General features: G+C 36.9%; 1 pseudogene; it reads left to right on the top strand.

Moving 5' to 3' along the window:
* Positions 1 to 215: 215 nt before the first annotated feature.
* Positions 216 to 1,168, top strand: LOC103127601 (DCN1-like protein 1; annotated as a pseudogene).
* Positions 1,169 to 11,987: the final 10,819 nt, after the last annotated feature.

Raw genomic sequence — 11,987 nt, 5'->3', positions numbered from 1 at the left:
TGTTCATTGTAGTGCAGGGGATTGAACCTGGGACTTAGGAACCTCATGGATGAAAGATTATTTGCTATCTACTCCACCCCCCTGTAAATTGATTTCTTAAAAATCCCTTATACATAAGAAAAAAGAATGTACATAAATATAGCATGGCCGATTTGCTGTGGAGCCAAAGGAGGAGGGGAGCAGCCTGGAGGACACCAACATGAACAAGTGAAATTATGAAATTATTGCAGAAGGATAAAGTTCGTCAGTTTATAACCTTCACACAATCTAGCGAAAAAACAGCAGTAAGTTGCCTATCTCAAAATGACTGGAAGTTAGATGTTGCAATAGAAAAGTTTTTCCAAAATCCTGAACTTTATATAAGAGAGAGTGTAAAAGGACCACTGGACAGGAAGAAATTAGAACAACTATACAATAGATATAAAGATCCTCAAGATGAAGATAAAATTGGGATAGAAGGTATACAGCAGTTCTGTGATGACCTGGCACTGTATCCAGCCAGCATTGTATGGAAATTCAGAGCAGCAACACAGTGTGAGTTCTCCAAACAGGAAATCATGGATGGCATGATAGAACTAGGATGTGACAGCATAGAAAAACTGAAAGCCCAGATACCCAAGATGGAACAAGAATTGAAAGAACCAAGAAGATTTAAGAATTTTTACCAGTTTACTTTTAACTTTGCAAAGAACCCAGAACAAAAAGGATTAGATCTAGAAATGCCCATTGCCTACTGGAATTTAGTGCTTAATGTAAGGTTTAAATTCTTAGACTTATGGAATAAATTTTTGTTGGAACATCATAAATGATCAATACCAGAAGATACTTGGAATCTTCTTTTAGACATGTCTAATTATGATGAAGAAGAAGCATGGCCTGTTCTTATTGATGACTTTGTGGGATTTGCATGCCCTCAAATTGCTGGGACAAAATGTCCAACAGTGTAGCACTAAAGGAAACTTCTAGTATGTACCTAGTCTGTACAATAAATACAACGGAAAATTGCACAGTCAATTTCTGCTGGCTGGACTGAACTGAAGATCAATCCTCACAATTCAGACTGAGGGTTGAGACAAACTTTAAGGATACATGTTGGGCCATATTGTATTTCATTCTTCTAACGGTGGTTTGGGCTTGTCTTCTAGTCTGGGCCGCTGTAAACATTTATAATTCCAACATTGTGGATTTCCTCTTATATCTGTGGACCATCCTAGTTTATTCTTCTATAAGTCTTAGAAGCTTTATGGTGATTATTTTGAAGTTTCTATTCTTGCATAAAGCACAATTCTGTCTTCATGAGAAAACAGTTTGATATAAGAATTAAACATGAACATCACAATTATAAAATTTTTCTTAAATATATGCTTTGGGCTAGTTGCAAAGACTATACTGATAGCACTTCCAACAAGAGTGATATATTTAAGTGTACTGGATCTGGAATGGTGTTTTGGTTGGGAAATTTTTTTTTCCTTTCTGGCAAATCACATGTATTGTTGATATGAATAGTATATCTAATGAAAAATGTCAAAATAACCAAGGTGAAAAAAAACAAAAAACATTTAGGATGACTTGGTGTGCCTACCTGAAAATTTCAGACCCTCGGTTCCTAAAGGTTCCACAGAACTAGTCTGCACTCACCTTCCCCCTGTTGATATATAGCTATCCTACAGGGAGCTTTTATTTAGAAAATGTCTGCATAATGTTCGATTCTATTTCTTTCTACATTCTGCGCTACATAATTGGATTTCATTATGACTTTGAAATGCTTATATGCCTGTCGAATAAGTTGAACTATTTAATTTGTTCTGAATGTTTTAGATTGCTACACAATACAATATTCCAAATTATATATATATATATATATATATATATATATATATATAGAGAGAGAGAGAGAGAGAGAGAGAGAGAGAGAGAGAGAGAATGGCCAAATATTTCATTTCAATGACAAATAAGGAAGGGGAGAAACATTTCTGTGCCAAACTCTGGAAAGCAACCAAAGAAGTATTTAAGAGATAAAAATGGATAAACAAAGTCTATACTGAGAAGAGGGTGAATTTTAAGAAACTAAGTAGCTGGGGCTGGGGAGATAGCTTAATGGTTATGCGAAAAGCCTTTAATGGCTGAAGCACCAAAGGTCCCAGGTTCAATTCACAGCACCACCTTAAGCCAGAGTTGAGCTGTGCTCTGGTAAAACAAAAAAATTAAGCCATTCTCTGCAGAGCCAGAGGTATGAGTCAATGCTAGGGAAAAAAAATAATAAATATAAAAAAGGCTTCTTAGGGGTTGGGCTTGCAGCAGCCAGGACACAATTTCTTTGCTGCCTCCACCAGCCCTGGGCTTTCACTGACCCCCCTCAGTTGTTCCAGATCAAGCCCCAAGGTCTGGTTAGAGGGTCATTCTGTTTGATCCAATTTGACTTTCTACCCCATAGATTTTAAATAATTTGTGAACATTTAATAAACTTATTGTCATTTTAATATTTATGATTATAATCATGTTAAGTCAAATAATTTTAATCATGAAATGATAAAATCATAGTATTTTAAAAATTTGATTTGATATGTGACAGTAAGAAATTGAGAGAAGAGGAAACAGAGAGAGAGACACCTATGTCCCAGCTTCAGCCCTTGTGCAGCTTTCCTCCCTGCAGGTGGGGACCCAATGTTTGAACCCAGGCTCTAGCAGAAATAAAGAAGAAAGAAAGAAAGAAAGAAAGAAAGAAAGAAAGAAAGAAAGAAAGAAAGAAAGAAAGAAAGAAAAAGAGAGAGAGAGAGAGAAAGGGAGGGAGGAAGGAAGGAAGGAAGGAAGGAAGAGAGAGAGAGAGAGAAAGAAAGAAAGAAAGAAAGAAAGAAAGAAAGAAAGAAAGAAAGAAAGAAAGAAAGAAAGAAAGGAGAAAGGGAGAGAAGGAAAGGGAAGGGGAGGGGAGGGGAGGGGAGGGGAGGGGAGGGGAGGGGAGGGGAGGGGAGGGGAGGGGAGGGGAGGGGAGGAAAGAGAAGGGAAGGGGGAATGGGAAGGGGAAGGGAATCCTTATGCCAGTCCTTTCACTTCATACTATGTGCGCTTAACCCACTGTGGTACCCACCCCCCCACACACCTGACTCCCTACATGAATAGTTTTTACCTTGCTTAGTTTGTTGAGCTAGGCAGTAATAGTGCCTGGCATATACTGAACAGGTACAAGATTTATTGAGTAGAAGCAGAAAAAAAAAATGGAGGAGTAACCCAGGGGGTGGCACAATGTCTATAAAATGTTGAACTCTCGGGAGTCGGGCTGTAGTGCAGCCGGCTAAGCGCAGGTGGCGCAAAGCACAAGGACCGGCATAAGGATACCGGTTCGAACCCCGGCTCCCCACCTGCAGGGAAGTCACTTCACAGGCAGTGAAGCAGCTCTGCAGGTGTCTATCTTTCTCTCCTCCTCTCTGTCTTCCCCTCCCTCTCTCCATTTCTCTCTGTCCTATTCAACAACAACAATAATAATAACTACAACAATGAAACAACAAGGGCAACAAAAGGGAATAAATAAATAAAATAAATATATAAAAAAAGATTAAAAAAAATGTTGAACTCTCAACCATGATGTACTGATTTGGATCCCTAGACATGCTTGTACCAGGATGATGTCTAGTTCTCTCTCTCTCTCTCTCTCTCCTTCCCTCCCTCCCTCCTTTTTCTTTTCTAAATAAATAAAATCTTTAAAAAATAAAGTCAAGGGCTTAATTTGTATAGTAAATAAAATGTAACTTAGCAATAATCTTTCTCACCCATTATAATAGCTCTACATGAAAAAGTAATTTTAAAAAATTCCTCCTTTTTCCTGGGAATGAAATATGAAATATTAGAACTTTATCACTGATGTGTTAGTTCAAAAGAAGTAATTATATCCAAAAGTGTCAGTGATACAGTTAAATTTTTTTTCTGTAAAAACCAATTGCTTGTAAAATATGGACCATCAGAGACCCAAGCAGGCAGGGGCACACTTAGCTGAGAACATACATGGCATTGTGGAAGGACCTGACTTCAAGCTCCTAGTGCTTATCGGCAGGAGGGAAGCTTCAGGAATGATGAACAGTGCTACACATCTCTCTCTCACCTCTCTCCCTATTTATATCCCTCTTCCATCTCAATTTCTTTATCTATCTCTATTCAAAATAAAGGAATAAATATATATATATTTAAAATAACTTAAGAGAACATGAATCGTCTACTATGTAGAGAGTCCAAAGACTGTGATTGTGGTGATTACATCTCTTAATTTCCTAATATTCCTATTCATATCAACTTGTGTTTTCCCCAAAACAGCGTTTATATTTTATCATTTTCTAATCATAACATACCACATTAGTCCATATTTATGATAAAATGCAACTCTGGTATACAAACATAATTGCTGCCTTCTACAAAATCTGAGCTAGAAACCACATATATATATATATATATATATATATATATATATATATATATATATATATAAATTCAAAACTGCCAACATATTCTGTTTACTCCCTTGGCATCTGTTGCATCTGCCAACTGGTGGCCAAAAATTAGAGCAGATTTAACTAATTAGAAGGGTCCCCATCTGGTAGCTGAACTACTTGTTTATGCTTCCCTTATATTCTTACTACAGAGATTCGAACCAGAAGTTTTGTGGTTTTCACCAAAGGAGGTTCTCTCTGGCCAACCTACTTGCTATTGTCCTGCTCAGCAAGCTTGGCCCAGATTGAAATGTTCTTTATATTTTATGATCTCCTTTCCTGTGGTACCCTTGAGAAGAATCATCTTTACCACATGTTTCCATTATCTCTCAAAGTACTTATTCATTTTTAGGTCTGTGGGCCTAGATCTAAGACTAGATAAAACTTCCAAATAGAATCAGTGACTTGGTAAAGTCAATACTATCTCATTTCTAAAACTAAAAATAACAGAAAGAATTAAAGGAAAAACATCATAGTGTAATTTATTTCTTCATGATCTTATTGAATCTTTGTGGGTATAGGTTTATAATAAACCAAACTTCTGGCAGACTTGTGAGATCATTTCAATCTCAGGCTTTGAATACTGACATCTCTTGAAATGTTGTTCCTGTCTTCTATTAGTGGTATGTTACTCAGCAAATTGACTTAACATGCAACTTTCAACTTCCTCACATGGAAATTTAAAATATATATCTATATTTAATGCTGTTTAACAAAATGAGAAGAAGTAAATAAGAAATAATGAACAATATGTTTATACCTTTAAGTGGCATAAGAAAGTTGGCAAAAGGAACAATTTTAGAATAGATGCATAAAATATTTTTCATATTTTATCAAATGCAACTTACACCACTTAATTGTGTAGAAGCTTAGCTGGTTTGTTTATATATTTTTTTCATTGTATCTTAGCAGCACGCTGGCCTTGCTGAGAATATTTTAGTCAACATTAAAAAAAAGATTAGCAACAAGCTCAGTAACCTAAGAAGGCAAGTATGAGGTAAATATTTTCTTAAGTGAAACAAAATGATTTCATTCACTTTATCACCATTCTGCCTATTTTCCAATGTTATTTTCCTCTGGATGGATTTTCTTGAAGAAATCATGTGATAATAAATTTTAAACAAACTTACTTGGAGAACTTGAAGAGTTTTTTGTTGTTTTTTTTTTTTCAGTATTTATTAAACGCCTACCATATACCAGCACTGTTTTAAGCCCTAGGAGTACAATGGTAATATATATAATCTGGGCCTTCAAAACATTACAATGCTTTGGAGGAACTGAAACAATAAACAAGTAAATAAATAAATATTCCTGTATAAATAACCCCAAGCATGTCTTGCAGTATCTGGGAATACATTTAGGAAAAGTGACCCCTGGCATAAGGATCCAAGTTCCAGCCCCCGGACTCCCCTCCTGCAGGGGAGTTGCTTCACAGGCGGTGAATCAGGTCTGCAGGTGTCTCTTTCTCTCTCCCTCTCTCTGTCTTCCCCTCCTCTCTCCATTTCTCTCTGTCCTATCTAACAAAGATGACATCAATAGCAACAATAATAATATTTACAACAATAATAAAAAACAAGGGCAACAAAAGGGAAAATAAATAAATATGAAGAAAATTTTTAAAAAGAAGCTTCAAAGAGTTGAGCTCAGCAGGTTAAGCACACGTGGCACGAAGTGCAAGGATAAGCTTAAGGATCCCAATTCAAGCCCCGGGCTCTCCATCTGCAGGGGAGTCGCTTCACAGACAGTGAAGCAGGTCTGCAGGTGTCTATCTTCTTTCTCTCCCCTCTCTGTCTTCCCCTCCTCTCTCCAATTCTTTCTGTTTTATCCAACAACAATGATATCAGTAACAACAACAATAATAGCTACAACAATAAAATAAGAAGGGCAACAAAAAGGAATAAATAAATATTTTTTAAAAAGAAGCAGCTTCAGTGCTGTGGTCTCTCTCTCTCCATATATATATATAAAAGTATTTAATGTTGCTGTCTTCACATGTAATAATGCATGATGCACAAGGATCCAGATTCAACTTTCTGTTTGCTACCTGCAGGGAAGGAAGCTTCACAAGAACAGTGCTACAGATGTCTCCTTTTCTCCAGCACCAATTTTTCTATCTCTGAAAAAAAGGGGGGGAGAGAATAATATGACCCCAGGAAAGATGATTTAGCATGCAGATACTAGGCTCCAGTTATAAACCAGGTGGCAATATAAGTAAGTAAATAAATAAATACATAAATACATAAGCAACTCTATACTTACTCAAATATTGAAGAGGCTTTCTTGACTAATGATTATTGGAACTGAAGAATTAAGGTATGTTAAAATAACATAAAAACATACTTTCAAAAACTAGATCTACATATGTATGTTTTTACTATTTTCACATAATGTAAATTTAAACTTCTAAATCAAGTGAAAAAAGTACCATGAAATATTAAACTGAACCACATCAAATTGCCATTTTTATAGATCACTGCAATTTCATATGGTCATAGAAAATATTGCAAATGTAATGCTGAATATTCTATCCTGCTCTCAAAGAACTGAAATCTTAGATTTCCTACTTAAGCACCTGGACCTCTCAATCAAGCAGGTGAACCTCCAAGTGTCACATATAAGTAGATAGCACTTTAAATGTGGCAATTATCCTTGCAAGAATTATCTCTGATTAATTCAAACAGTCCTCTCATAGCCATTCTGTACAAGTATCCTTTAGCACATATGCAAAGTGTTTTAAATAATACCAAAGGGTGAGGGGATTAGTTTATAGCACACAGACAGTTCTGTTTCTAAGAATATTCTTAGTGGTTGTCCAATAGGACTTTCTAGTTGATATTGATATTCACATTGGTAGTTAAGAGTTATGGCTGGGTGGTGCTATACATGTTACAAAGTGCAAGGACCGGGTTCAAGCCCTGGGTCCCCACCTGAAAGGGGAAATTTCCTGACTGGGGAAGCAGGGCTGTAGGTGTCTTTCTTTCTCTTCTATTACTTCTTCCCCTCTCAAGTTCTGTCTGTCCTAGAAAAGAAAGAATAAAAACAAAATAAGAGTTCACATGGCTCTAAATACACCAAACATCATTATCAGATAACTTGTTACCATTAATTATTTTCTATCCGAAATATACTTTTAAAATGTAATTATGGATTTAATCTGTGTTTCTATGTTTACAAGAAGATAGTCTCCTTCTGAGAGTCAAAAGCTGTCATTTCTTTTTTTGTGGTTTGTTTGTTTTTGTTTTTGTTTTTTGTTATTTTTGTCATTGTTGTTGATGTCAGTGTTGGATAGGACAGAGAGACATGGAGAGAGGAGGGGAAGACAGAGGGAGAGAGAAAGACAGACACCTGTAGACATGCTTCACCGCCTGTGAAGCGACGACCCTGCAGGTGGGGAGCCGGGGGGCTAGAACCAGGATCCTCACATTGGTCCTTGCACTTCAAGCCACGAGCACTTAACCCGCTGTGCTACCGCCCGACTCCCTAAAAGCTGTCATTTCTAACCTTAGTCATGGACCACATCTTTACTGTAGTCTTATGAACTATCTGGGCATATCTCTTTGGCTTCTAAAGGAAATCATTTGAAATCTACATAAATGAGCGTCTCACAAAAGAGCAAACTCTGTGTATACATTACTTAGTCTAAAGCCATTGGGATAATATCTGAAAGAAAGTAAATCTGGATTTTGTTTAGTACAGAAGCCAATTGTCACCAGCCATGCTTCTGGGTAAATCTCATGGACTTTTGAATAAACTGTAGAGAAAACAACCATACTAATTTTTTAAAACCCCTCTCGTTCAAACTTCTAAAATAGTTCAAGGTCACACTCCTTTGAAGTTCTTCTGATAGGATGTATTACAAATGACACACATATGGTAACTGCATTTTCCTTTGCTCTTCCAGTCCAAATGCAGTGTGCTGCGGGTCTGTCTGAAACTAAGTGACTACATGGCCAAGCCCATAGCAACACTTCAAACAATATTCTTCCCATAATTCTTTGTCAAATATGACAGAAGTTTGGCTTCTTCCTACACTGCTTTATTCTCTGCTTCAATTTCACTCTTCCCATTGTCTTTCATGTTTAACAATGACATAAAGTATGCTCTCACACACATAAGAAAGGATGTAAAAATAGAAGAAAAAAGCAAGGAGTACTATATTTCCATGCACTTTGTCATAATTCTTAATTTATCTACCCATCTAGGCAAAGCAGTAATTATATTGCCCTTAATTATGATGGTGGATTTCAAGAGATTAAGGGTATGAAAAAAAAGGAAGAAAGCACACAAAAAATAACATTTTGCTGCTGTTTGTGGTTATTTATCACACTTTATATTTAAGTCTTACCCTTCAAATAGACTGTAAATCCTTTCTATGCTAGTAAAACGTTTTGTGTCCTTTTGGCTTAAGGCCCTGTGTGTGGTATAAATGGTACCCTTCAAAATTTGTGAATAGTAATATCAGTCAGCATATTGAAGTCTCCATAACTAGGTGGGTATCCTGAGGAAAGAAATTTTATTATCGTTTTAGTCTGCATATGAAAAATGGGTTATTTTTAAGTAAAGGAGTAACTCAATCTATGAAATTGCATTTCTCTTAAAGGAAGGAAGATGATAGAAGAATATGATTGGCTTTACTTTTAGAAAATAACTATGAAAAAATACAATGGTTTCAAACAATACAATAACCAAACATGATAGCTGGTCATTAGTATGAGCCAAACACTAGTCTGTTTATTTTCACACACGCACGCATGCTCACTCACACCTCTTCAATTTGTGAATGCAAAATATGGTATTTTAGTCATTTTTAGTCATCTCCCACAGTTCTCCCCCAAACATCCTCAGATGTGTGTGTATGTGTGTGTGTGTGTGTGTATGTGTTTCAGAATGGCAGTAGATTCATCCTTTCCTCCTCTTCTAAATAATACTGAGTCTAAGATCTTGTACACTACACTTCTCAGGCTGCCCCTGGCAGCTGAGCTGGCTGGCTGCCTTTCAGTCTGTTCTGGTAGTGGGGCCTAGAAGATTCATAAGCAAGAGAAATGGAAAAGTTAGAATTCCCTGTCCCTTCTTCTCTCAATTTTTTTTCTTTTTTGTATTTTTCTTCTAGTTCTAAATGTTACATCAACTAAAGAGAAAAGCTGGCCTTGGCTTAGTGCCCACCCCCCCCCCAATTGCGAAGTACACAGCCTTGGAAATAGTACATCTTCTCTTTTCCTGCTTCCTCAGTTTCAGTAGCTATTAATAATCTCTGGATGTTCTTCCCCTTTTTACTTCCTTAGCCATTTTTAAAATTAATTTTAACAATGAATTCATTTATTTTCCTGAAGATACAGTAAGATAGAGAAGGACAAGAAGGAGGAGAAAGGAAGGAGAGGGAGAAGGAGAAGGAGAAAGAGGAGGAAGAGGAGAAAGAAGAGGAAGAGGAGAAGGGAGAGGAAGAGGAGAAGGAGGAGGAGGAGAAACAGGAAGAGAAGTAGGAAAAGGAAGAAGAGGAGGAGGAGAAAAAGAGGAGAAGGAGGAAGAGGAGGAGGAGGAGGAGAAGAAGAAGCCAAAACACTGTTCAGCTCTGGTGGTACCAGACATTGAGCCTAACACATGTAGATGTTCATATGATGTTCACTGATAGAAATCACACTGTAAGAATCAACTATGAGTGTTTTTCCCCCTCAATTTTACATTAGCAATACAACATACGAATATTTTATAAAACTTTATTTTGAAAAATGCAAGTATATTAACATAAATATGTTCTCATAAATATGTTCTCCCATAAATATGTTCTCACCATGATTTTCATTATAGTAATTGAACATAATTTGTAATACAATAAGGAGCAAACTATCACATGTAATATTAAATACTATGACCACAATGTGATTTTTTTTAACTTTTTTAAGTTTTAACTTTTTTAATTTTTTAACTTTTTAAAGTTTTTCTGACTTAATTTTATTGCATTATTTGTTACATGTAATTTCTTCTGCTAAAGTATAAACTCCTAATAGTGGTTAATTCTACTCTAAGATTCCCTTGCATGTATTAACTGAACCTGATTAGAGCACACAGTAATTAAGCAAAGGACTTTGAATCAAAGAAAGTAAAACAATACTAAGTGTAAGACTGATGATTTCTAAGCACTACAAAAGCTGGATAAGGGCAAGAGACCAGCACATTTTAATGATGTCCCTTTTGGTCACTTCCAGGCCACCCCATCATCCGGAGCCCTAGTTAGGAAATCCTTGAATTCTCATATAGATAAGATGGGTCTAGACCTCGAACAGATCCCTCTCTCCACCATCACTGGTCATTTCTATCAGGAGCAATATCATAAACCCTCTTGTGGGCCTCTACAAGATCTTGTGCTCAATGTAGAACAACAGTAGTAGAAATTTCTGGAGGGAGGCTGGGTCAACATACTCTGCCACTTGAGGAAGACTGGTTCTGAAATGAGTGCAGCTTAGAATCTTCTTAGCTGTCACCATGGAATGTAAGTTCAGACTAACAGGGATGCAGATATTGCAAGGGCTCCTGTGCTAAATTATGAATAGGCATGGGCCCTAGAGGTTTCCAGTGAATGGTATTTATACAATTTTCTCATACTTGGGAGCTTCTCTCTACCCTTATCCAGCTTCCTTGTCCTATCCTAAACTCTGATACCGTCTTCCCAGACAATACCTTTAGCCCACATATACATTAGTTGTTGGGCTCAGTCAAAAAATTAGCGGTCATGGGCCCCTTGGAATATACCTAAAATAAACTTTCTAGCTCCTTCCAACATGAAGACCCCGCATTTCAGCTGCTATATTTTTACCTTTAGGCTCCTGATTATTGAATAGATTATTCTGCTTTATATCTTAATGCTTTTTAAGCCACCAAGTTGCAGACATTATTTTCCCGGGGAGACAACCTCACTAATGTGTCCCAAAATTTCACCTCTCCAGAGTATTACCCCACTAGGGAAAGATAGAAATAGGCTGGAAGTATAGATTGACCTGGCACCACCCATGTCTGGTGGAGAAGCAATTACAGAAGCCAGACCTTCTACCTTCTGCACCACATAAAGATATTTGATCCATACTCTCAGAGGAATAAAGAATAGGTAACCTTCCAATAGAGGGGATGGGATATGGAACTCTGTTGGTGGAAATTGTATAGAATTGTACCTTTCTGGGAGTTGAGCAGTAACGCAATGGGTTAAGTGCACGTGGTGCAAAGTGCAAGGACCGGCATAAGGATCCTGGTTCTAACCCCCATCTCCCCACCTGCAGGGGAGTCACTTCACAGGTGGTGAAGCAGGTCTGCAGTTGTCTATCTTTCTCTCCCCTCTCTCTGTCTTCCCCTCCTCTCTTGATTTCTCACTGTTGTATCCAACAACAATGACATCAATAACAACAACAATAATAAAACAACAAGGGCATCAAAAGGGAATAAATAAATATTTTAAAATAATTGTACCTTTATTATACCACAATCTTATCAATCATTATTAAATCGCTAACAAAAAATATATTA

The sequence above is a fragment of the Erinaceus europaeus genome, chromosome 1, assembly GCF_950295315.1.
Source record: "Erinaceus europaeus chromosome 1, mEriEur2.1, whole genome shotgun sequence".
In the NCBI taxonomy this organism is placed as follows: domain Eukaryota; kingdom Metazoa; phylum Chordata; class Mammalia; order Eulipotyphla; family Erinaceidae; genus Erinaceus; species Erinaceus europaeus.
Note: the sequence above shows the minus strand (reverse complement) of the source record. Positions and strands in the feature narration are given on the sequence as shown.